The sequence below is a fragment of the Aythya ferina genome, assembly GCF_964211825.1.
Source record: "Aythya ferina genome assembly, chromosome: 14".
NCBI lineage: Eukaryota > Metazoa > Chordata > Aves > Anseriformes > Anatidae > Aythya > Aythya ferina.
In genome coordinates, this window is record NC_140312.1 from 15,788,942 (window position 1) to 15,812,629 (window position 23,688).

Below are 23,688 nucleotides of genomic sequence, written 5' to 3' on the forward strand. Positions count from 1 at the left end.
TCATTAGCTGCTGCGTGAGGGAATGTAAGTCTTGAATGTAATGTCTTGAATGTAAGTCTCAACAGACAAGCAGAGGACGAATCTCTTCTCACACATTTTATATAAATAATCACTTAAATCTGTACACGTTAAATACAAAATATGTGTTAGCATAATGCAGTATGTGGTCCATATAAATGTGACTCTTGACTTCCCAGTGGAAAGAAAACAAATTATCTCATGAAATGCATGCATAAAACACAGCAACTGCTTCAGGAATTAAGCAACTGAACCCATACAATTTATTCATGGAAAAAAAAAAGTCAGAGACCTTCCACCTAGAAGCTGTGCAGGCCTGTGGTGATGGCCGGCTCAGGGTGGCGCGGGCCCAGCTGGGCCGTGCTGCCTGCAGAAGCGTGGGCGTGAGGTGTAGGGCAGCCGTGACGCTGCTCCCACCCCTGACAGAGTGTGTGGTGCCTCCGGCCCCACAGCTCGAGCCAGCACACCCGTAGGCTGTTGGTGGTGCCTCTCTCCTCACCTGGCTCCCTCATTCCCCTACCTCTGGCGGGAGATGGGATCAAAAGGCCAAGCCTAGGGAGGAGGGTGGCACGTCCCAGAGACACTACAGAACTCATCTCCACTTACACAACTTGCCTCGAGGAAGGAAGGGTGGACACGAGGGGCACTGGGGCTATGGGAAAGACTTGTGAAGCACCATGGGAAAGTTGAAAATGACAGATCAAAAGCATTAAAGTTGAAAAATTAGTCAAAAAAAAACAAAAAACAAACAAACAAAAAAAAACAACACATGACTTATAGGGCTTTCTACTGTTAGAGAATTTTGACATCCTAACAGCATAACCATATAACAAAAAATGTTCATAAGACAATGCAACAACCCCCCCCCCAACTTTGACTACTTCATCAGACCTAACTCCAGGAATCTGATACACAGCACTACAATGAAGATGAAAACAAGGCCCACCTGAGCCTTTGAGCATGAGGCAGAAAAAAGAGTAGAAGCTGAAATAGTCATCTCTCAGCATAGAAAAAGGATTAATGCTAGGCTTCAGGCTTTGTCAGAAATCCTCTCTCCACACATTAATGCTTGACACAGGTGGAGAACCAAAAGGGCCAGAGGGGCACTGAACACTGCGGGGGCCGTGCTCAGCTCCTGGAGAGCGGTGGCAGAAGGGCCCGCAGCATCTGGCAGCACGCAGGAGCTCTTCTGCTTTGGCTCATTCTCCTTCCCGACACCAAGCAGCAAATTGGGTAGCACAAAGAACAAGCTAACCAATAAAATACAAATTAAAAGGAATCTCTTAAAATAGAAGGAGCTGAGTAATTATTTGTTTTCTTTGTTTAGGCAGGGAGCTACTGCAATAGCAGTGGAGGTAAATTTACAAGGACAATCCACTCAAAAGTGTGAACCCTTGACTAAAAGGTACATGTTGAGCTTCCGTGCTTAACTGTAACAGTTAGAATCCATAACAGTTGTTTTTTTTTTATATTTTTTATATTTGTTTTTTGTTTTTTGTTTTGTTTTGTTTTCCCCTAAAATATTGTACCTTAACTGTAAAGTTGAATAGGAGTTTTCTATCATATAATTTGTTATCACTTCAGCTGTACTACCTAACAAATGCTTTCAATGTCCTTTTCCTCCCTTGAATGGCCATGCATATTTTGCCAGAAACATGAAAAGTAGGAATGCAATTGCATTTGTGCTGATGGTAAATGTTAATAGATTTGCCTAAATGTCTGCTAATAGCACCCCCAGAATTAGCTAGACTAGTAGTGCATGCCTAATGTGTTGTTTTTGCTGTTGCTGTCTTAGCTGTTTTCTGCTTTTTTTCCCTCAGTAACAAAAAGAAAGGCATTTTTAGTAAAATGTTTCTACATATCCACAGCCCATACAGCAAGCATGCCACTAACACCATGTAGCACCGACACAGCATCATTAAGATTATAAATCCCAACATTCTACTGTTTCTTTAAATTAAACATGAAAAGTTTAATGCTTTTTTTTTAAATTAAACATGAAGCCCTGACTTTCCCAGCCAAAATATGTCCTTCCATCACCTCTTCTAATTCCTCCAGGTCACTTTGTTCATTAAGAAAACAGTTCCATGCAGCCAGAGGAAGACAATCCTTCACTGGCGTGTACATTGTGGGTGAACAAAGCCTTTGGAAAACATTTTCTACAGGCCAAAACATCTAATAACTCTGCTTTATACTCCCAGAGCTCCAATTCACTTTGTGATTCACTGAATCACAAAGCAGCTTAACATGTACAAGATGTTAAAAATAAACAGTTATAAGCAACTCCATTGAACAATCATCTTATTTAGTTTTAAAAATCTGTGAGAAACAGGTAATACTGCATTATGAGAAAATCAATTTTACCAATTTGTGTTTTCAGTAGCTGCACAAATGGATCTTGTTGGAAGACAATACCTTTAAGGACCACCAAGCTGTACAACTGAAAGAAGAGGCAGTACAGACACAGACCCAGTTGACTGAGCTACCGTGAAATACTTGACTATTATTGAAGTGCAGGCCAGACACAGGCCTGATTCTTAGGTCCTCTATTTCCATCAGAAGTACATACAAAGGATGTATACTAACTGCAGAGAGTCACTGCAGATAGAACAGTTACTACTAATTAAGAAAAGAAAAGAAAAGAAAAGAAAAGAAAAGAAAAGAAAAGAAAAGAAAAGAAAAGAAAAGAAAAGAAAAGAAAAGAAAAGAAAAGAAAAGAAAAGAAAAGAAAAGAAAAGAAAAGAAAAGAAAAGAAAAGAAAAGAAAAGAAAAAGAAAAGAAACGAAACGAAGAGAGAAACAAATTCAGTAACTGCTCCATGTCTAAGAAACTATAACTTCCAAATTTCTATGAGAAATTCCGGTCCTGATTCTAACTATAATAATATCTAATAATAATAATAATAATAATAAAAGAAATAAATCCAAACAGGTATAGGTCTTTTACTCTGTGCCAATGGAAACACTACTGTGAAGGGCACGAAAATAAGAATCAAGTCTCTGATTATATTACCTTTCAGAAAAATTGTTAGCATGTTATTAGCAAAATGTTTATTTGTTAATTATAGTTTTAATTAGGATACAACAAAAATTATCTTGGCAACATTTCTGCAGCTACTTACAATTCCTGAGACTTAGATATCTCATTCTGTATCTGTAAGGCTGAATGAAGTAAATTAAAGTTATACCACAATGATCACACTGTTTGCCAAAATTCCTCCTGAAACTTCACAAGAGAACCTCAGTGATCCTCCAGATGCATCTGCAAGACACCTAAGCATAAACATAACAACTGCTGTTCTCATACAGAATTTCTCAAACCTGGTTTTAAAGAAGGAAAATTGTGGTTGTTGTTATTATTATTGCTGTTATTATAAACTGATTGCTGAAATGCTTCCATGATCTAGGATCTTGCCTGTAACCAGAGATATCGTGTGACTGTGAAAGAAAAGTCAGTCCATAACAGATCCATTTGCTACCTTACCTAGACATCACCTCTTTCCCTCACCTCAGCAATTTAAGACTATATTTTGCAATAAGTTTCTACTAGAGGGTATCAATGAGGCTTTTCTGCACTTACACAAAAAAGTATATTTTGCCTGTGCCCATAAGACAAGAAAATCTACACAGTGTAAGTGCAGGAAGATTCTTCCAAGGAGCACTGCAACATGTGGCTCATCAGCAAGCCATACGTTTATGGTACAACTTCAGACTGTGCTTTGGTAGCACTGTCTTCATGATCTATCGCAGGAAATATAGACATCTGATAACACATGAATTAGAAAATGCCAGACTACTATAAAGAGCAGGGTATGTGATAGATAAGGAACACATCACATACAAGAAATACCCCAAATCTCAACACATTCAAAGTTCAGCAGGAGATCCACGAGCCACCTGTTCCAAGTTTCAGAAATATCCATTTTTAGATTTCTCTGGGTTGGGGGCATTTTTCCAATTATAATTATCAGGCAAAAAATCTCTCTCCACTATATACCCTGCCATGATTTGAAAAGTAAGGTATGCCAGATTCAAAAGCAGTGTTTTTTTCTTCCTGAAAGCAACACTGTTTGATATGCCCTTTGAAGAAATACGTACATTAAATTTTTAATTTTCAGTGACAAATATCTTCAGTTCCAAATCAGAGTCAGCAGCCAGAGAACTGGTTTACAAAGAGTCAATAAATTTTTGCTTGGAGCAAGATAAATAAGCTTTCAATTCCTCACAGTGCAACTTCAATACTATCGGATTAATGTGGTAAAAGCTTATTGACAAGAGAAGGAGTAAGCGAAAATGGTGTGTGTGCACATGTGCAAAGGAAGTCTCTCTTAAAAATCCAAACACCAGAACTGGTTCTTTAAGAGGACACACAGTATTCCAGACCTCCAAAAAAAAAAAAAAATATTAGTTTTTATGGTCTGTGATATAATTCTTTTTATTTAGACATCCTAAATAAAAATAATATTGTACCATATTTGTCCATCCAATGATCCTTTTACTTCTGAAGTATCAAAATAGTTTAGTTCCAACTTCAAAACATGTTGAAAATCTATATGGAGATGTTCTCCTACCTGATTCCTACTGCAGTTTGGGTACTTAACAGTTATGGAGAACTGAGTCAAAAATACGTACATGAACTTTCATTGTTCCTACCCAAAATGGCAACAAACTCCTTACACAGCTTGAGACAGAGATGGTCCCTCTGCCAAAGGCCAAAATGGAGTAGTTCTATCATCCCATGATCAGACGTGTTATTTCAGTTGAAAGAATAATGATCCAGCTTCATAGGTGTTCTATTGTGACTACAACAGGAGAACAGAGCATTATTTATTTGTTTTTAAATGTTCTTCCCTGTCTTAATTGAAAAGAAAGAACAGCCACCTGGATACCTTCCCATATCACACCTGTTCATGCTACACTCTTTTCCATGAGTCAGAAAGCATAAAAAACGTTATGTGGCAATTCAAAGTCAATATATAAAATCAGCTTTGTGGTTCAAGTACTCAGCAGTACAACAGCACTAATACAACTATTACAATAGCTGCTCTATGTATTCCTTCCTTATTATTTCATTTCCCCCATTACCTACCAATTATCTGTATTTTTACGTTTGAAATACAACGAAGCCAATATATATCTGCCGCAAAACCTGAAAACAGAAACAGGCCTCATAACCGAAACTGTTACTCAGTTTCACACCACGGATAAAGCTACTGCTCTGATAAGTGTATCATAAGCAGTTCTTTGTCATGTCGGGCATTATAAGTCTTTAAAAATTACAAAGAGGGGTGCATAAGCATAAAAACAAGAAAATATAAACACTTTAGACTGCATTTATTTAGTATTTCTATCCATTTAATACCGAATCTGCTAATATGGGATAGAAGCACTATTTTTGTTCTTTAGTAGCGGCTCATGGGAGCATCTAGGAATACATATATATATACATATTGTACACTATTGTTCAAAAGTGCACCTAACTGCTTTTCTTTTATAATTTGCCAACCAACTCGACTCAGAAAGTAGAATTGCTCTTTCTTCCCTTCCCACCCTCCCCCTCTTTAAAAGAGAAAAATGTTTTTCCTTTCTTCAGCCAAAGGATTGCAGCAGAATGACACTTTAGCTTAAATGGTACTAAAGCTGTTCCCATTCTTCAGCTTTAAAAGTCTTTCAAGTGATTGTATTTCTATATCCCTCTGGTAAGTACATTTTGCTGCCTTAGTTTTGCATTTAAAGGAATGAGACTGTATGTCTAGTCAAGGACATAAAACGACCCAGAGGCATAATGAAGATAAGACCTGACCAGTCCCCTCTTCCTAATGCTATGTTGCTTATTAGCATCTTAATTTTCCTAATATTTGGCTGATAATGTCACACCACATTTCAGAATGATGTCTGTGACTTCCTAAGCGTATATGTATATTAGAAAAAATAACTGAAAAATATCCCAGAAGTAATGTGTTTTCCTACAGCAATTGCAATCAGCATCAAATAACTGTGACACTGTTACCTCTGGTTTTAAAAGCATACATTTAACTTTATTATTTCCACAGCCACATTACTTGGTTCCATTACACAGCCAAACAAAATCTTGTCTGTGAAATGTCTTATACTCAACAGCTGACACTTAGCTGCTAAGAGGTATGTTAAAAACAAGCCTGTTCAAGGAAGGCATAAAACACAAAGATACGGTCACAGCCACCCACAGCTTACACTGAAAAGTCAGCACAGAGAACCCCATACTGCTGTGGATATACTTAGAAGTGTAACAAACTTTTTGTGGCTCCTCCTTATTTTTTGCATATTAAGGAGTAGCACAAGAGAGGAGACTACTTGATTTGAATATCAGATTTATTACATAATTAACACATATGGCAAAGATTCGTTAGACGCCTATAAAAGGTAAATGAATCAATACCAGAAAATGTCCCCCAGTAATAAAGACCCTCTTAAAGTACTAAATCTAATATGCTTGTTAGGAGCTGTGTTTGTGATAAAGTACTCTTAGTGTCAGAGCTAGAAAAAAAAAAAGCCAAATATTTATATTTTTTAGCCTAAGTATTCTAAGAGAAGCAGGGGAACATATTTGTATTTGGATTTGATGGCTTTAACCATCAAAGTTCAACCTTTTCACAAAGAGCTGTATGACAAGCCTGACTTAGCACCACAGTCACTTAAAGCTTACCCTATATACAGGCATCTCTAGTTGAAGGACAGGAGGGTAACCAAAAGATTTACCTATTTCTTCAAAGATTCTGTGGACATACATATATCATATAGGGTATACATTTCTCTAGAAGTCTTTATGTTCAAATGTGCAAATCAGAAATACACACAGTTTACCCTGCTCACCACCCTGAAGGTGTTCACAATCAAGTTTCTTTACTATCACTGTCAATAAAACTATGGAAAGTGTAAAAGATGCACTATACTTAACATGTACAACCATCAGTTCTTGAGTTTCAGTTGTTTTACCTTGGGGAACAAATAGAGAAGCGGACTACAATCAGCCATCAGAAGTCATTTAGTCCATCCCCTCCCTACCCAACCAGGGCTTGTAACTTTTGCCTGTTTTTGCCTGTCTTTGCCTTTCCCACATTTATAAGCAAGTGATTCTCCAAACTAAAACACTTTTGAGAGAATAGAAATATATTTGGGGAATATACAAAATGATCCTGATAATAATGACAGCTTAAATAAATTACTGTCACCGTTACAGAAAGCTTCCTTTTTGATGGGAACAAACACCTTGAAGGAGCTGAAATGCAACTCAAAGCTAAAGCAAAAGCTTTAGTGGATTCCACAAAGTGCCAATTCACAGCATCTAAAACCAGTCTGTGTATCATTTGTGACTTAATCTGCAGAGAGTGTTAGAAGCCATCATTATAGTGCTTTCTGCCTGCACAAGTCTTCGATCTCCGTTGACACTTAGCAGTCGATCCTCATCCTACTAGGATGGCCAGAAGCACACCTTCCTGTTGTTTTCTTCCTACTTGAGCAAGGAATTTCAAGATACAAAGATTCAATGACACACTGGACTTCTTTGCCTGCTTTTACACTTTTCTTGCTTTGTAGTGCTGCTCTCCCTTTCACATACTACTTTCTTGTTACAGTACAATTTATCCCAACATTGCAGCGTACTCATGCTTACTTTTCTCCCACCAAGTTCCAAAGATGCTTACTGACAACGACAAGCAGAAGGATGACAAGGCCACAGCTTTCTATTCGGATGACAGGGTGCAACCTCCTCGCAACCACTGTTTTTCAAGCTCAAATTGATTCCAGTACTGGAGATACTAAAACCCTTTCAACCAGTCACAGACTGCAATAGGTGGGAGATTCAAGTCCATCAATATCTTATGTCTTTTTTTTTTTTTCCTGTTATTCTACTAGCATGCTACACACTGCTGCTCAAAACTAGATTTTGAATATAAATTGACTGTGTCCTGATGTGGCAGAAGATTTGCATACATAAGTATACTAGTTCTCTATCTCCCTTAAGATGATACCATGAGAAAGAGCAAAAGAATCTGACCTGAAACTGTAAGTCAAAAAAATGCATGTCCTATAAAATGCAGCACACCCCTATCTTTTTACTTTGATACAGACTTACCATCTGCTGAGTTCCAGAAGGAAACAACCAGCTTTCTCATGGTTTTTGAGCTGTTCAAGATCCCTGGTTCCAGTCACATTGTGCATAGGCATTTCCTCCCATGTCTGCATTCACACAGAAAACTCCCTAGCCCCTTTCCTTGTATCAAGCCACTTTCTCTACTTGTTTACAAGGAGTCTGAGACCCTCATTTTAAAAATGCCCCGAGTGTTCTAAATCTAGACCTCTATGATTTATACAGAAATACTTACGCACTTCCTCATGATCTTGCTCTTGTATGCACCTTTGTAATTTGGGCTTCATTTGTATTGCTTATCCATGCCTCCATGCTATTTCCTGTCTTCATATTGTCAACTTACAGCTCATTCTTTTTATAGTGTTTTTTTTTTTTTTTTTTTTTTTTAAGATTGAATGCCTGGAGGAATGAATTCTGAATGATGTGTGCTTTTGCACTTGTCAATCTTTTACAGTCTTTAACTTAAGATCTTTTGATAATCTTTGTATTTTAAATGCCAGCAGCATGTAGTTTAGTGCCATTGTGGTTGAGATGAACAATAGTGTTTAGAGAAGAGTGACAGAAAAGATTGCTAGTTCCTGAGACTTGTTCTCTGCCAGAGACCTGACCTGCATGCCTACATCCACACTACTACTACGGGAGGGGAACTTAGAAATGTGGCACTCTGTATTATTAACACAGTAATTTCCAACCTTCTCATAGGCTAATATCTGCATTCTGTTTTGCCTCTATGGACTTATTATCTTCTCTTGTATTTTTCCTTCACATTTTTCTCAGCTTAAGTCTGAGAACGCTTACTGCCTTTGTATTCCAATCTCTACTGACTTTTCTGAAAATTTCCCTACATATTTGGTTTCATATGCAGTAAAAAAATCTGGCTCGAGTACAGTTTTCTTGTTCTAGCCATCCAGCTTCTACATGTGTACAACTTTGAACATAGCATCATAGCCAGCACGGAGGTATGCAAAATACGTACTAAATACTTACCTATGCTAGTGTTTTGCAGGTGGAAAAGGTGTAGAACAACTGAACTGTTAGTTTGCAGTCAGCTACACTTTCACATTTTAAAAAAGGGGATTAATTTATTTTTACTGGACTGTTAATTAAATAAAGGTTACTATTTGATGCTTAAAAATTAATAATTAAGATTTCATTCTATTTTAGTACAATTGAAAGCTTATTTTGGATTTATTACCAGTAGAAAACATTTTCTGCCTCTTTCTGGACCCTGAAAACATAAACCATAGTATCATGTCTTTGTATCAGTCCAACTCAAAAAGTTCAATATGAAAGTAATGGAACTACTGCAATGCTTGAAAGGGAATGTTTTAAACAAGGAATACAACTCATGTTCTTTCTCAATATTGTAACTGCAGTTCATGATTAAGAAACTGGTATTACTCCGCTTTGTATAAACAACAGCTGTGTATCTCAGGAGAAAACAATACTAATTTCTTCCATTGGATCTCAAGCATTTACAATTTTTTAATATATATATATATATATGTATACATATATGTACACATTTTTCAAATAATCCCTCATTCTGCTTTTCCATTACTCTTTTCTTGTATTCCTACAGAAAACAAGCTATTGCCTGTGCTTGGCATGTTGTCTTGTTTATGCTGTTCAGACATTTGTCTGTGTTAGGTAGGTGCAAAGTGCGACTGTGCAGCACTTTTTGTCTAGCTTGTGCAGGCTTTAATATGCATAACTCATGTTGTAAGCTGCTGAACAGTGAAGCATTAGACAATAAAACCAGACCTTAAGCTCCACATCTTTGTATACAAAATGTGATGGTACTGAAGTTAAAAAGACAAAACAAAACAATAACCTTCATATTTATGAAAGCAAGCCACACTGAGGTCACACCTCTTCAAGAGAAAAATGATTTCTCTTAAACCTGTTGTGCCTGACTTCTACTGCCAGATGCTAACACTGCTGTTTTGCAAACACAAACAAACAAACAAAAACCACTGATCAAAACCAAAGAAACAGAAAAAAAAAATTAAAAAACTTCAAACTTACTTTTATGAAATTGAAAATAAATTATATGTGCTTATAGGTAGTTTGTGAACCTGGCCACTTCCCGCGCAGCCCCTATGTCTCGTAGTCTACAAGCTCATCAGGGCAGGGATCAGATGCTGAAAAGCACTTAATACTGTATACAGGATGAATAAATAATGCAACAAGTCTCAAGGTCATAAGGTGAAAACAAGACATGGCTGGAAACATTAATGTGAGCCCAAGCCTCAGCTGCGTTTATGAAGTAGAGATGATGCTAAAATAGTGTACCAAGACAGAAGCTATACAAGTCTTGACATCTTTCAGAAGTAATGGTCTAAAAATAAACAAATAAAAAATCAATATGCACACTAATTCCTTTTCCTTAGCTCTTGAATGAGGAATCTTAATGGTTCTACAGTTCACTTAGGTCTTTCTGAGCTACTTTACAGATAAACATAAATAAAAAAGCAGTTACGGAATAAGGTGTCTATCCTCACAAATGTTTTTCTCAACATAAATTGTATGCTAATACTGTTCTCCACAACAGCCATCAGCACTTCGCTGGATCAACAAGTAAACTTGTTCACACATAAATAGTTCACAGGGGCTGAAGATGTTCTTCAGAACCTGTGGAAACAAAATTTCTGGACCTCTTTCATATATGTGCTGTCACACATGTAAGGTGATACTTTAGAAAGGTAGACAGGAATTTTCTATTAACATTCTGCCATTTGCAAGTTCAACAGGGTGAAAAACCATGTGAAGACAAGAAAAATAAGGAGAAGCAAAAAGTAATCAACTGATTTCATGAACTGAGCTGTAGCAACTGAGCTGAGTTGTAACAAACCAAGCTCAAGCATTAACTCACGGAGTGACTTTCTCTAAGTGTTACAATACATGTTAATCATCATGTGTTACTTAAAAAGGTTCCTATTTTTCACTTGTGAAGTTGATGAAAAATGTTTTAAATTTAAACTTGCAAAAGCTGCTGTGAGCTGCTGTCCTCTTTTGAGGACATTCTACTTACAACAACAAAAAAAAACCAACTAAGTTATATGTTGCAGAAATGTGCTTTTCTTAAAAAAAAAAAAAAAAAAAAAAAAAAAAAAGGAACAAGCAATCACAAATAAATCCTGCCTCAAGACCTACATAATTCAGTAATACTATCCACCATTTCAGTCTCAGAAGTCATAACTCCTTTGATGGTATTCTCTTATTAACAATATGGACAATCTAGTTAATACATAACCAACATTTTCTACCAGTATTCCCCTTTTAGCAATATGGAAAATATTACTGTATTATATAGTTGCATATTAACTATGTTTTCTACCATTGGGAACGGAAGTTTCTGCCACTGAGCCTTCTCCTACCGTCCCTCAAACACCTCGCCTAACGTGCTCATGTCCCTCGTGTAAAACTGCACCCACCCACCCCAGCACCAGAGAAGGCACTTGGTCATCACCCGCCTGCAGGACATCCACCAGTAAGCTTTGAGGGACTGCACAGAGACCTGACCTGAAAAACTAACTTCATGCACTTACAAAATACCATTGGCAGCCTTATGCAGCATGGGAAGAAGCACCTTGTCCGATGGTGCTGAGCTGCCTGACTTTCAAGCCTCTACATGTGTCCTGTTATTATGGTGATCAAAATTGATACACACAGGCAGTCTTAGGTAGAAACTTTTGATTTTAGACTCCCAGACAAGTATCTCAGTCTTTGGATGTTGTATCCTTTTGGTTGTACTGCATTAGATAGAAATCTAAACAACAACAACAAATGGTTTTAGATTGAAAATATATGGAAGCTCTCAGGCTAATTTGTCTGTTACTTTTGAAGTTTTACCTTTGGTCCCTCCTGGAATTTTTATTATATTATGTTTCAGTTAAAAGGGCAACAGTGGCACTAATCAAAATACAAACAAATATATGTAATTTCAAAAATAATGTTTTATAAGGCCAAGACAACAAATTGCTCTTCACAATGACACTAACATAGTGGTATTTCATCTATTCTGGAAACTGGCATTTTCATAACACAACTGTGGTAAGGAAAGCCATAAAGTATGACTACAAACATTGCAAAAAATCACAAAGATTAATTTTATCTTTTCAGTTACCTTTTTGATTTACATTGCTTTTTAATTAGACCATTTCTTTCTCTTTTCAGTCTGTAAAGAGATAATGTTTACTGCATAATGGTGACACCACTAATTCAAAACAATAATAATACCAATAACATCTTGTTGCAGGTAATAGATTGTGCTGGACAGAATCACTTTTATCCAACTGATCTGTAACTGCGTTTTATCTGTCCCTGCTATCAGCTTATCAAACTCACTTTTTTTCCTGTTTCCTTTGATAAGAAGCAGCCCATTTTGACATGGCATCAGTTCTAATTCATAAGAACAAGATAACAACAAACAGTAACAGTAATGTAAACAGAATCAGAGATTGAATAATTTAGCATGTGTTCATTTTAGAGGGATATCCATGTATTCTTAAACTTTTTAAAATGTATGTTTTAAACACAACTACTACAGAACTACTATTTTTTAAACACAACTACTATACTAAAGTATTTTAAATTTTCCTAGGGCATCAACAATTTACAGTTTATCTGCTGGCTTCCAGCTATTACATAATGGGTAATTAGATGCTGAAGCTTCCAGTGACTTAGAAAAATAGTCTACATGTTAATTGCTTTTACGAGTCCTTTAATGTAATCTGGTGACAGAAAGAATTTTGGACTGCCTATGAACAAAAACATTACTGTCAGCAATCTTAATTTCCTTCCCTTATTTCCCAGAAATTTCTTAGGAGTTTTGACAGATTTCCTTTCCTACTCCTTGCACGCTATATATTTTTTACCACTATCAGATTTTCTAATTGCAACCAGTGGTCCCTGACCATTTTCAATGTAGTGTCTCAGCTACCACTAGATTTCTTTCCTAAAGAGGCAACTGTATGTTCAATAGGCTTTTTGTTCCTAGTACAAAATGGTCTCTTTTTCTTGAACAGTATCCTTTTCGTGAAATTACAACCCAAAAAAATCCTTTCCCTTTTCCTTTTCCTTCCCTCTCATTCCCTTTCCTTTTTCCTTTCCCCTCCTACATCCTTCTGGTGAGTCCTTCACCTTTGGCCTACTTGCAGACACAGAACCTCAAGCAATCTCATCTTGCTCTCGATAGGCTGACAGCAGTGAATCTTTTGGGAACAAAGCTAATACTGCCACTACACAGACTCCTAAACACGTGGCCTACAATGATGTCTGTAAACACCTCTCAAGAAGTGAGGTGAATGTCTAATGATGCACTGCCAAAAGCAGAATGTTTCTGAGATGAAGTTGAGAAAACATTGAATAAATATGGGAAAATGGAAACAAAAAAAAAGTCCCCACAGAAATGGAAGAACAATATTCAGAATTGTCATGGGAATATAAAAACACAGGAAGTTTCAAAGCACTACATAAATACTGTACCTTGTTCTCAACATCAAGAATTATGTTTAGAAAAGAGTAGGTGAGACAAGTATACAGTCAGGCTTCAAGAGAAAATTTTTCCTGTCTTCACTAACTTCAGCCTCTTGAAACAGAAGACAAAACTTTCAATTACAAAAGGAGAAGAACATAGCAAGAGAAAAAATTACCTAGGAAATGAACCACATGCCTTAGGGAAGAGAGTAAATCATGGGAATTTATACACATGATGCTACGAGAATGTAACCTTTTTACCATGGTGTCTACTTCAGTCCTACAAAGGAATGGAAGAATTCCAGTTCAAAATTTCTATCTAGTTCATTCACATGTATTAACTATGGCATAATCCAGAAAGTTCACAAGTTCCCATAAATTGATGATCTTCCTTAACTACCTCCTGTGAAATGACGCAATTAGTCAATGGCAGGAGAGCGAGGTAAAAGAGACAGAAATTTCAAAGCAAATCAGGCTGAACACTGAAACTCATCACCACAAGACAGAAGAATGACTACTGAATATAATCAATATCTAAATGATTTTATTCAGGCATTCATTTGCCATGCAGAAGCTTGCCTGGCTTCAGCACCAAATCTCTGAATAAGAGTTCCAGCTGATGCAGAAAGCTGCAGGAGCACCCAGTATTCTCCACCTCACCTAACAACTGCTTCACAGATACTTAACAGGCATACAGCTGCCCACAACGAGGACTGCAGAATCACAGAATTTCTAGGTTGGAGAATGGGGGTCTACACCACGTACTGTTTTTCTCCTCTTACGAACCTTTCAGGATGATTTAGGAAAACGTGTCCCTGTCAATATTGTGTACTATGGTGGGTTCACAGCAGATTTCACAGTAGATTTGGCTAAACCTTCCATAGGCTAACAATGGGCATCATTCATACTACTACTGGGCAGTCAGAATTTAAAGGCTACTATCTTGGATGTGGATGCACTGCTGTTTATCAAATTGGAACCACACACTCAGGGAAAACTTGAGTTTCTAAAGTGAAATATTCTTATTTAGAAAATAAAAAATCATAGATGCTGTTTTTTTTTTCTCTTTTATTATGCCTTTGGGGGATGTACCATGGTGTCACACAGGAAACAACATTATTTTTTCTTACACCTGTGCATTCTCCAGTTATTCAAGTATAGAAACCCCCTATTTGAAAGTCCTGTGCAAATTGGAGCATACCACGCACCATACTTATCAAGTCTTCCTAAAGAATTGTTTTATAAATACACAGTTCTTCCAGAGAAGAAGAGCTACCAAGAAATAAGTCTGTACTTCTGTGAACAACATGCTGCTGAGGTGCTAAGTCCTAGCTCTCAGAAGAAAATATATAACCACCAACTGCATCCAGAATATATCTCCAGAGCCCAGCTGAAAGCAGTACATGTATATTCAGAGAAAGTAGGGATGGGATGGGACGGGAATGGATGGGGGAGAATAAAAATAGGAGTTGATGTATGATGGGACTGACCAGTCCCATCCTTACAGAAATCACAAAACTTCAGTCCTACCAGTGCTTATTACACCCTGTGCCTAAATGGTTTGACCTCTCCCACCTCTATCACAAAGAATGGAATTGCTAGCCTCAGGACTGTGTAAAGCAGGTGGAAATAAGTGCTTTGCTTGGAGAGTGCAAGGGGAACAAATAATAAACTCTATCCTTCAATGTGAGAAGAGAAGCAAGAAAAGAGATGCTGGTTGGCACGAGGAAGGAGATGACTTGTGCCTCAAGAACTCCACACATGGAGCAAGCAGCCTACCCTGGATTCAACATGAGCAAGACTGCAGACAAGAGACTCCTCTTGCTTGTTGCCTTATAAAATTCAATTTAGCAATATCTCATAGGTCTTCACCACCTCAGTTTATCAGGATTTCCTGCTCATGATCCTACTACCACTTAGGTACACCTCTGATCTATTGAAATAGCAATATTATTAAGGAGATATTTAAGTAACAATAATAAAAACAGAAAGAGCAGATTACCAACATATGTAATTGCCCAAAAAGCAGCCAGACAGATCTATTTGCAAAAACAGTTCTCAAAATTTAGAGTTCAAAGTATTACTCTATCACATACACTACTGGTGAGCTGCAATCAGGCCGTATGCTAGTTAGTACAAATCAGAATAAGAAAGATTTATAATTAAACTAATCAAAATCTTACAGGAGGTATAATAAGTACTTTTGAATTTTTGATGTGACATGCTGATTCTCACATTTCAAGAACTACTGCGCTACGTGAGACAAGCACCCTATTGGGCTCCATCAAATAGAAGTCTACATCTTAGAAATCTCAATTCCTTACACAAAACTCTATGTCAGACTATAGAAACTGATGTGCATATCTGAGTGAAAAACTGACCTTTGTGAAAAGAACCTTCCTAAGGGCACTAAGAACATATTACAGTGCGTAAAGTCCTTTGAAACTACAATAACGCATGTGTTCACCCTCCAGTGCTTCTTGAGAACACTTGTTTTCTAAACAAACATACAAACAGAAATCCTACACACCCAGCGGAGTTAATGGTTTCCATAAAACGTGTATCACAATCATTGATTAAAAAAGAGAAATGATTGCAGGTTCATAATAGGATGTCACAACAGTTTGCTTATTCTTCTAGGGCTAAATATACATTCTCTAACTTGCCAATACAAATTAAGTAATTTGATATTGTTATGGTCTAAAATTTTGACTTAATTTGTTGGTGCTAGGATATTCTATCCATTTAAGTGTATCTGATTCTGACACATAAATTATTTAAAATCTAATACTATCTTCTAAAAAAACAGTACTTCCAACTATTCAACTTTCATTGCTAGCACTCCACAAAATTCAACTGGATATACATAAAAATCAAACTTTTCTATAAATACTTTTATATTTTTAATTACTTTGGATCTAAAAGCTACATTCCCTCTTCACGTGGTAGCATCACAGACTGCTTTATCAAATGAGCTTGGGAATAGAGTGGGAAAGAAGACTGTGCCAACTCTATTGAGGTCAAGTGGATTGAAGTCTGCTTGTGCTATCTGAATCACACATTGGCAGATGAAAAGACATGCCTTTTACCATCTGTAAATTTTCATGTGCCAGATTTTGGCTTGCCATGCAAGTATTTACTGTGCTGAGGTACACAGAAAAAGAAAAGGAAACAAGAAGTTTTAATCTAGATTTAAGATGACAGTACTAGATAAAAACAATATATGCTTATCCATTTAAACTCAAGTACTAAGGTAAATTTATCATCCACATAGAGATGTTCTGATTAAAAAAAAAAAAAAAAAAAGGTAATACTGATGGTCTCTCAGTGCTTCCATGTTTTTATTTGTGCACACTGCAGAAGAAAAGAGGTATGTGGATTTTCACAATGGCCTTGAAAATGCCACTTCACTAAAACTGACCTACATGCAAATGGCTGATCCATTCAGGGTTTGCTGTTTTGAAAGAGTACTTGCAAATGCAAACAGCTACATAAAATAAAAGTTGTTGCTGAGGAAACAGAAAGAATAAGGAAAGTAAGAATGACTACGGTGGTGAGGACAAGAAACAGGATGCACAATAGAAAAGATCTTCACTGGAGCAGGAAAACTGGACTCTGTTTTGCAATACCAAGTCATGTGGTGGACTAAGGATAACTCCAATTAGCTCTTATAAGCCACATAGGCTATGTTAAATGAGCATGGCTTTTGCTTTGACCAGAAGTAGTACACAGTGTGAAAAGAAAATAACACTGATATATTAATCCTTTTGCTCCATTGTTCTCCACTGTTCCCCTCTTCTTCATTTCTAATCCCATTCATAGTACTCCCTTACTTCTCCAAAATCTTTACTGTGAAGACTGATTTTTCCCTATATTTGTCAATAACTTTTAAAGAAAATGATGTTTTTTTGTTGTTTTGCTTTTTTGTTGTTGTTGTTGTTTTGTGTTTTTTTTTGTCATTGTTGTTTTTTGTGTGCATCAATCAGATGCCTACTGAAGCCAAAATGTAATCCAGTATTTACACATTTGCATTCTCCGAACAGAGGTTGCTTTTCTCTTGGTGCTAGTACAAAGGAGAGAAAGGTAGTGTAGAACTGGAAGTTGAAAAAATAGAATTTCTATATGAAAAAATACTCAAAAGGCAGACGTAGGCACATAATTTCTTTAATTGCTCTCATTTCAGTGGGATTGACTGCCCTTTTGTACTTCTTCCTTGTTTTCCATGTTCTTCAGGAGTCAAACTTCTATCTGAGGAAGATGAAGTTCAACTTCATGAAAGGACAAAAAAAGTTCAAAATAAAGGGAAATTGGAGAACTTCAGAAATTCTGCAACTAGCTGAAATTCTGATCAGTTGTAAACCAAAACGGAGGAAATTCCTTCACAGATATCTATGTCAGAAACAAAATCCACTGTTTCTGGAACAGAAGAAAGAAAAGCCACAGAAGCACGCCATAGAGATACTGCAGTTATTGTGGGCACACCTTTAAGCAAATGCAGTTCTGGCAGAAGGGAACTATCTCCAGACAGAGCCACAGCCCTCCCAGCCCGCTGTTGACCATGTGCCTTGCTCACAGCTCCTAAGTTTTGCTGTTACAATTCTGCTTTTCTGCAGTGGTCTTGCATCCCATTTGCACAAAATACATGAATTTGTGAATGATTTCCGTGGATCAGAGGTCGGAATATCTTACAAGATAGATGCTTAAAGCTACCACATGCACATACATGCTGTCTTGCCGTACTGCATGCAAATGAATCCATTCACAGTCCTGCCCTAGCAGTGACCATTACAATTTACTCTCACAGGCACTACAAGCATGCTATGGTAAAGGGAAGGGACTAAACATCCCAGCTCTGATTTTTACGATTTTCAATTAAACTTATTTTTCTGTTGGAACACGGATCACCTGCTCTGCCATGCATACTTCTGTATTATTAATTTGTTAGCTTCCTCAAATCACAGTTGAAAACCTTTCAGCCTTGGTTTGCAGCAATAAATTCAACTGACAGCTGAAATTTGGAACGCTCACTTAATATTGATTCTGAATGTAATAACAAGCGACATGACCTTTTGGAAGGTGTAAAATATGGCTGCCACAACATCTGTGCCACATTTCTTGCTGTTTAGTAATATGCTGTAACAGCATGGAGCTGGCATTGAAGTTAAGCTTTATAATCAAGTAGATCACTCCATCTCTGGCTTCATTAAAACAAAATGACAACAACAACAAAACTTAACAAAGAAACACCTTAACCCTCTCCTCAGCCCCAAAATGCTTCCCAGACCTAAAACCTGCATGCACATCCTGCAGTACTTTATCCTGCCTAAGACAAGCAATATTTGACTACCAAAAGAGACCCCTCTGTCAGACACAGCGATTGCAACAGCCTAAAAATCGGTACTGTGAGAAGGGATTTGACATCAAGTAGCCCAACCGAGTATCGATTGGGTTAAACTGTTTACAGTTACCTTCCTCTACATGAGGAAATGCCTTTACATCTTTGCTTCTGTTCTGACAAGAAAAGAACACATTAATACCGTTTCTCTGTGCTCTGACACCACGAACACCATTTTAATCTAGCATTACCCCGGGATACCTTGAACTAATTTTGCTAGACTGGATACAGAATTGGTTGCATCTGATTTCATTTCAGCAGTTTCCTTTGAAGCGCTGGTATCTTTAAAAATATAGTCCAAGTGGGCAGAGCAGCAATTTCTGTATTTTTAAAAATCCAATTTAAATAACTTCAAATTATCCAGTCTCATCAACTTTCAAAAGAAGAATTCTGCTACAGAAAACAAAACCCCCACACGTGTTATGAAGAATTTTTTAAGTATCGTCTGATGTTTTTTATTGGCATAACACGTAAACTGAAACAACAAATCCCTTTATCCTTACGAACATCTCTTATCTCTTAATGAAAAATAGATATACTGAAGCAGGTCTTTACCACATTTTTTTCTTTTTTGTGATTTTGTGTTCTATGCTACCTAACACTAAGTAGCAGCTAAAATTTAAATGCTTTAAAACTCATATTTCAAGAAAAAATAAAATCCTTTATAGTTTACAGGTAAATAAAGCTTACAAATAAAAGATCTGTCACAACTCTAACAAATAAACACAAGGAACATAACACCATTTTATTTTCTAAAAATCTCAAGACCATATACAGCAAGATTTGCTAGCATACATACCTGTACTGGCCTGGTATTATATGGGTAAAATCTACATCAATTTAATTATCAATACCTCACAGTTACACATAGAAAAAAAAAAAAACAAACAAAAACATTTACCAAGATAACAGCTCCCTGATTATTAAAAATTACACAAAGAATTGAAGCATATAAATGTACACCAAGTATATAGAAATATTCCTTGCAGTATATCCCTCTGGTAGTAGGAACATATTCCCAATATATAGCTTTCAAAAGGCATTAAATACCATTCCATACATGTACTGACAAATGCTAATCCACACACATTACATGTAATTAATATAAGTATATTTGACTGCTACTGAAAGCAGGATTAATTTTTAATGATTACTAGATACTAAATGAATTTCACATTCTAAGATCAAGCATATAGACACCAAGACATTACAAGAGCTAGTATTTGTCTGTCTCTCCCCTGTGCTGAACATAATTTAGCTTAATTATATAAGATCAGCACCTGAACCAATCGACTCTCCCATTGTTGCTCCAATAGATGAAGCTGAAGCTGTAACAAAGCATGGTGACAGACTGCTTAGGCAACAGGAGAGGGAATGATGAAAAAGAAAGAATTGCTAAATTGTTTCAACAACAATGAAGGCTGGAACTCATTTGAAGGAGCTGAAGAATAAAATAAAATACTTGAAAAACTAGTTAATGATTGAGCTCCCTCCAGGCTCATAATTGGCTATTATCATTGAGGAATAAATTCTATTAAAGGACAGAGTAGTAGAAAAAATATTAACAAAAAACCCTGGGAGCCAGCCCATGGGTTTGGTGTTTAACAAACCCATTGGTTTATCCCCATGGGTTTAAGGAAGGGAGGAGCTACAAAGGAAGAAGGGGCACATGGGAAAAAAGCACAGAGGGGCACTTTCCCACTCTTGCTCAGGAGGGCATTCAGACGTTCTCCTTGGCTGTCTGCCCACTCACATGCAGAGCTTGGGCAACAAACAGGATTTCAGGTTCAGTTGGAAATCTTAGATGACCATAATCATGGTGACTTAGTAGAAGAGCATGTGTGGAAAAAGGCCCGCTGGTTACAATGGACTGGCAAGGATGATGATGAGGAGGAGGATTACCACTTGAGTGTGCAGGTACCAGTTTGAAGACATCATGAAATGACTGAGATTGGGATACTGAGAAAGCTTAGGAAACTAACTAATAAGAAGATAGACTGCTGATTTCAATAGCAGTGTTCAGGGTTGTCAAGAACAGTCTCTGGGGGAGCAGCCCCAAAGGACCTTCCCCAGGAGGTGCAACACACAGGCAGTGAGGCAGTGCTAGAGGTACTGCAGAGGCTTTGCTAGGAGTGCTGAACAAGCCAATGGGCAGTGTTGTAGGGTGGCATGTACCTGTGCAAAGTCATTGCCATGCGGGGAAGTCCTTAATAACATTATGTTCAGCTAGGAAAAGTAAGAAAAGAGAAGCAGGCCAACTATAGGCTGATCAGTCTCGCCTAGAACGATGCCTGAAAAGAATTTGAACTACTTCCCTTTGGAAACCTTTTCCAAGAACATCAATATCAAGAAGACAAGGTACAATAGTTAACCTGGATTTACGAAAGGGCAAATCATGCTTAAACAGAATAATTATATTCTACAATGAAATGACTGGCTATGGAGGTGAGGAGAAAGCAATCAACGCAGCGCTTGGTTTTTAGTGAACCTTCTGACAACCCTCTCCCACAGCATTCTCACCTGCAATCTAAGGAAACATCATTTACACATATGGAGACTCTTAGGTGAGCCAAAAAATGCCTGAATTACTGGGCTCAAAGAGCACCAATCAATGACTCAATGACCAGCCAGCACCCAACAGCAAGCAAAATATTCCAGGAGTACTAGGGTCCAGGTCATTCAGTACCTTCATCGGACAGCTGGACAACAAAACCAAGTACACTGCCAGTGTATTTTTGCTTGGTATTGAACTGGGGATGTGGCTGACAACAAATTGCAGAATTTCAACCTGGAGGAACCTTTAAGCTCATGAAATGGCTCACCGAGGCCTCAAGAAGCTTCAGAGGGAAATGCAGACTTCTCCAAAGGCAGTGGAATAATCCCAAGCATCAGTATGGGCTGGGAAGTGAACAGCTAAGTGGCAGCACTGCTAAAATTCACTTTCTTTAGTTCTATAGAAGTCACAAAACTACTCTCCTCTGTGACACGAGCCTACGCAGCCACGTGTTTTGTTGCTGTCAGTAAGAAAGAAAAAAAAAAAAAAGGAAGAAAACTAAATGAACTGTAGTATTTTCTAGTATTTTAACATATTAGGGATAACATGGGTCAACAAAGTTTGCATATTTATTGTTCTTGTTTTGTTCTTTTGTTTTTGCCTTTTTTACTTCTACCTTACTAAAAAATAATCAAGTCCCTTTAATTTTTGGTCTTCTCACCAATCAATTAGTAAATACCAATTTCAGCAACACCTGGCGGTTTTTTGTTGCTGTTTTTTTACCTCCAAAAAATTCCTCCAAAGACTGGACTTGTTAGCTGTTTAGACCTAGATGCAATAAAAGATGCAACCACTTGCAATTAAGCATGGTGGCACTTGCTTTTAGTTGGGCACCTGAGATTCTCCATAGATAATACGGCAAGAATTAGGTAATTCAGAAGTGTGACTAGAAACTACAACAAAAACTCTGGAGGCTTCTCACAGAAACACCTTGAGTTAGCCAAAAGGAAGCACAGTGTGTACCTCCAAATCACACCCTACCTCTCCTTCCTGCAAAGCACAGGCACTGAAGTCCACATTGCAGGACTCACATCTGTTCATCTGGAATCTAGACTTTTGAATGTTTAAATTTCCAAGGCTGGAACAGATAATCCAAAACCCTGCCTACAAAACCAGTATGTATTTAAAAATAAAATAAAACGTGTAAAGAGGCAGTTAAGGCATAACAGTAGTTAAAGTGGATTAATAAACAAGACTGATACAAAGAGCAATCATATGAGATATAGAACTACATTTATTTTAATTAAAAAAGTAACCCTGTCCCTAAAGAATAATCTTTAAACTATCATCAAAACTTAATTGTATATGAGTCTAAAATACACTATTCATAAGGACAAAATGAAAAAAAAAGTTAAATTTCATGGATGTTTCCAATTTAATGTCATCAAAGTATGTGCAGTGCTATTTTGTTACAAGAAGTTTTAAGTTCGTCATAAAATGGAAATTAATGATAAAGTAGCATAAATGCGATTAACGCAGCATTCAGTGGTGGCACACACCAAGTTATGTGCTTTCTAACATGAAACTATGGGCGCGATGCTGTAGACATCACAACATGTGGTCTCTAAAACTGATTCCAGGTGTGCACATAGAAAGGAAGGTATTTCCTTCAAGTATTGTATTCCTCAAAGCAACATCTGTTTTACTGAGATGTCAGGTACTGTCTCTGTCACAAGGCTTTCTTAAGTGACACAGAAAATCAACACAACATGTCACATGAGCTTGTAACTACAATTTGACTTTCCGAGTCTGAATCAAAAATCTGGGGTGGGGGGGGAACATAACATCTGGGAAAAAAACAAAACAACAAAACCCAAATCATAATGTAAGTACTTCTTTATGGAATTCCCAGCTAAACTTAAGGAGTTATTCTCAGATAAACTGAAGAATGTTTTATTTGCCCTTATTCTGTCTTCAAGCTGCAATGAATTCCTTCAAAAGAACTTACCTGCATTTAGCTTTGATGTTTTTTTAACAAGTGCAACTGTAGAGTCTGTGCCCCAGTATAGCACTCTGTGAACTTCTGTGGTCAAGATTTGTTTCAAAAGTTTTAAAACATCCAACAAGGATAAACACTGCTGTCCAGAGTTTTATAGTTGATTAAAGTATGCCA

At 37.1% G+C, this 23,688-nt stretch overlaps 1 protein-coding gene across 8 annotated transcripts in view; it reads right to left on the reverse strand.

Annotated features, from left to right (window-relative positions):
- TENM2 (teneurin transmembrane protein 2) overlaps nucleotides 1-23,688 on the reverse strand; it is a 1,369,797-nt gene that overhangs the window by 245,221 nt on the left and 1,100,888 nt on the right. The gene's annotated exons all lie outside the window — the stretch shown is intronic.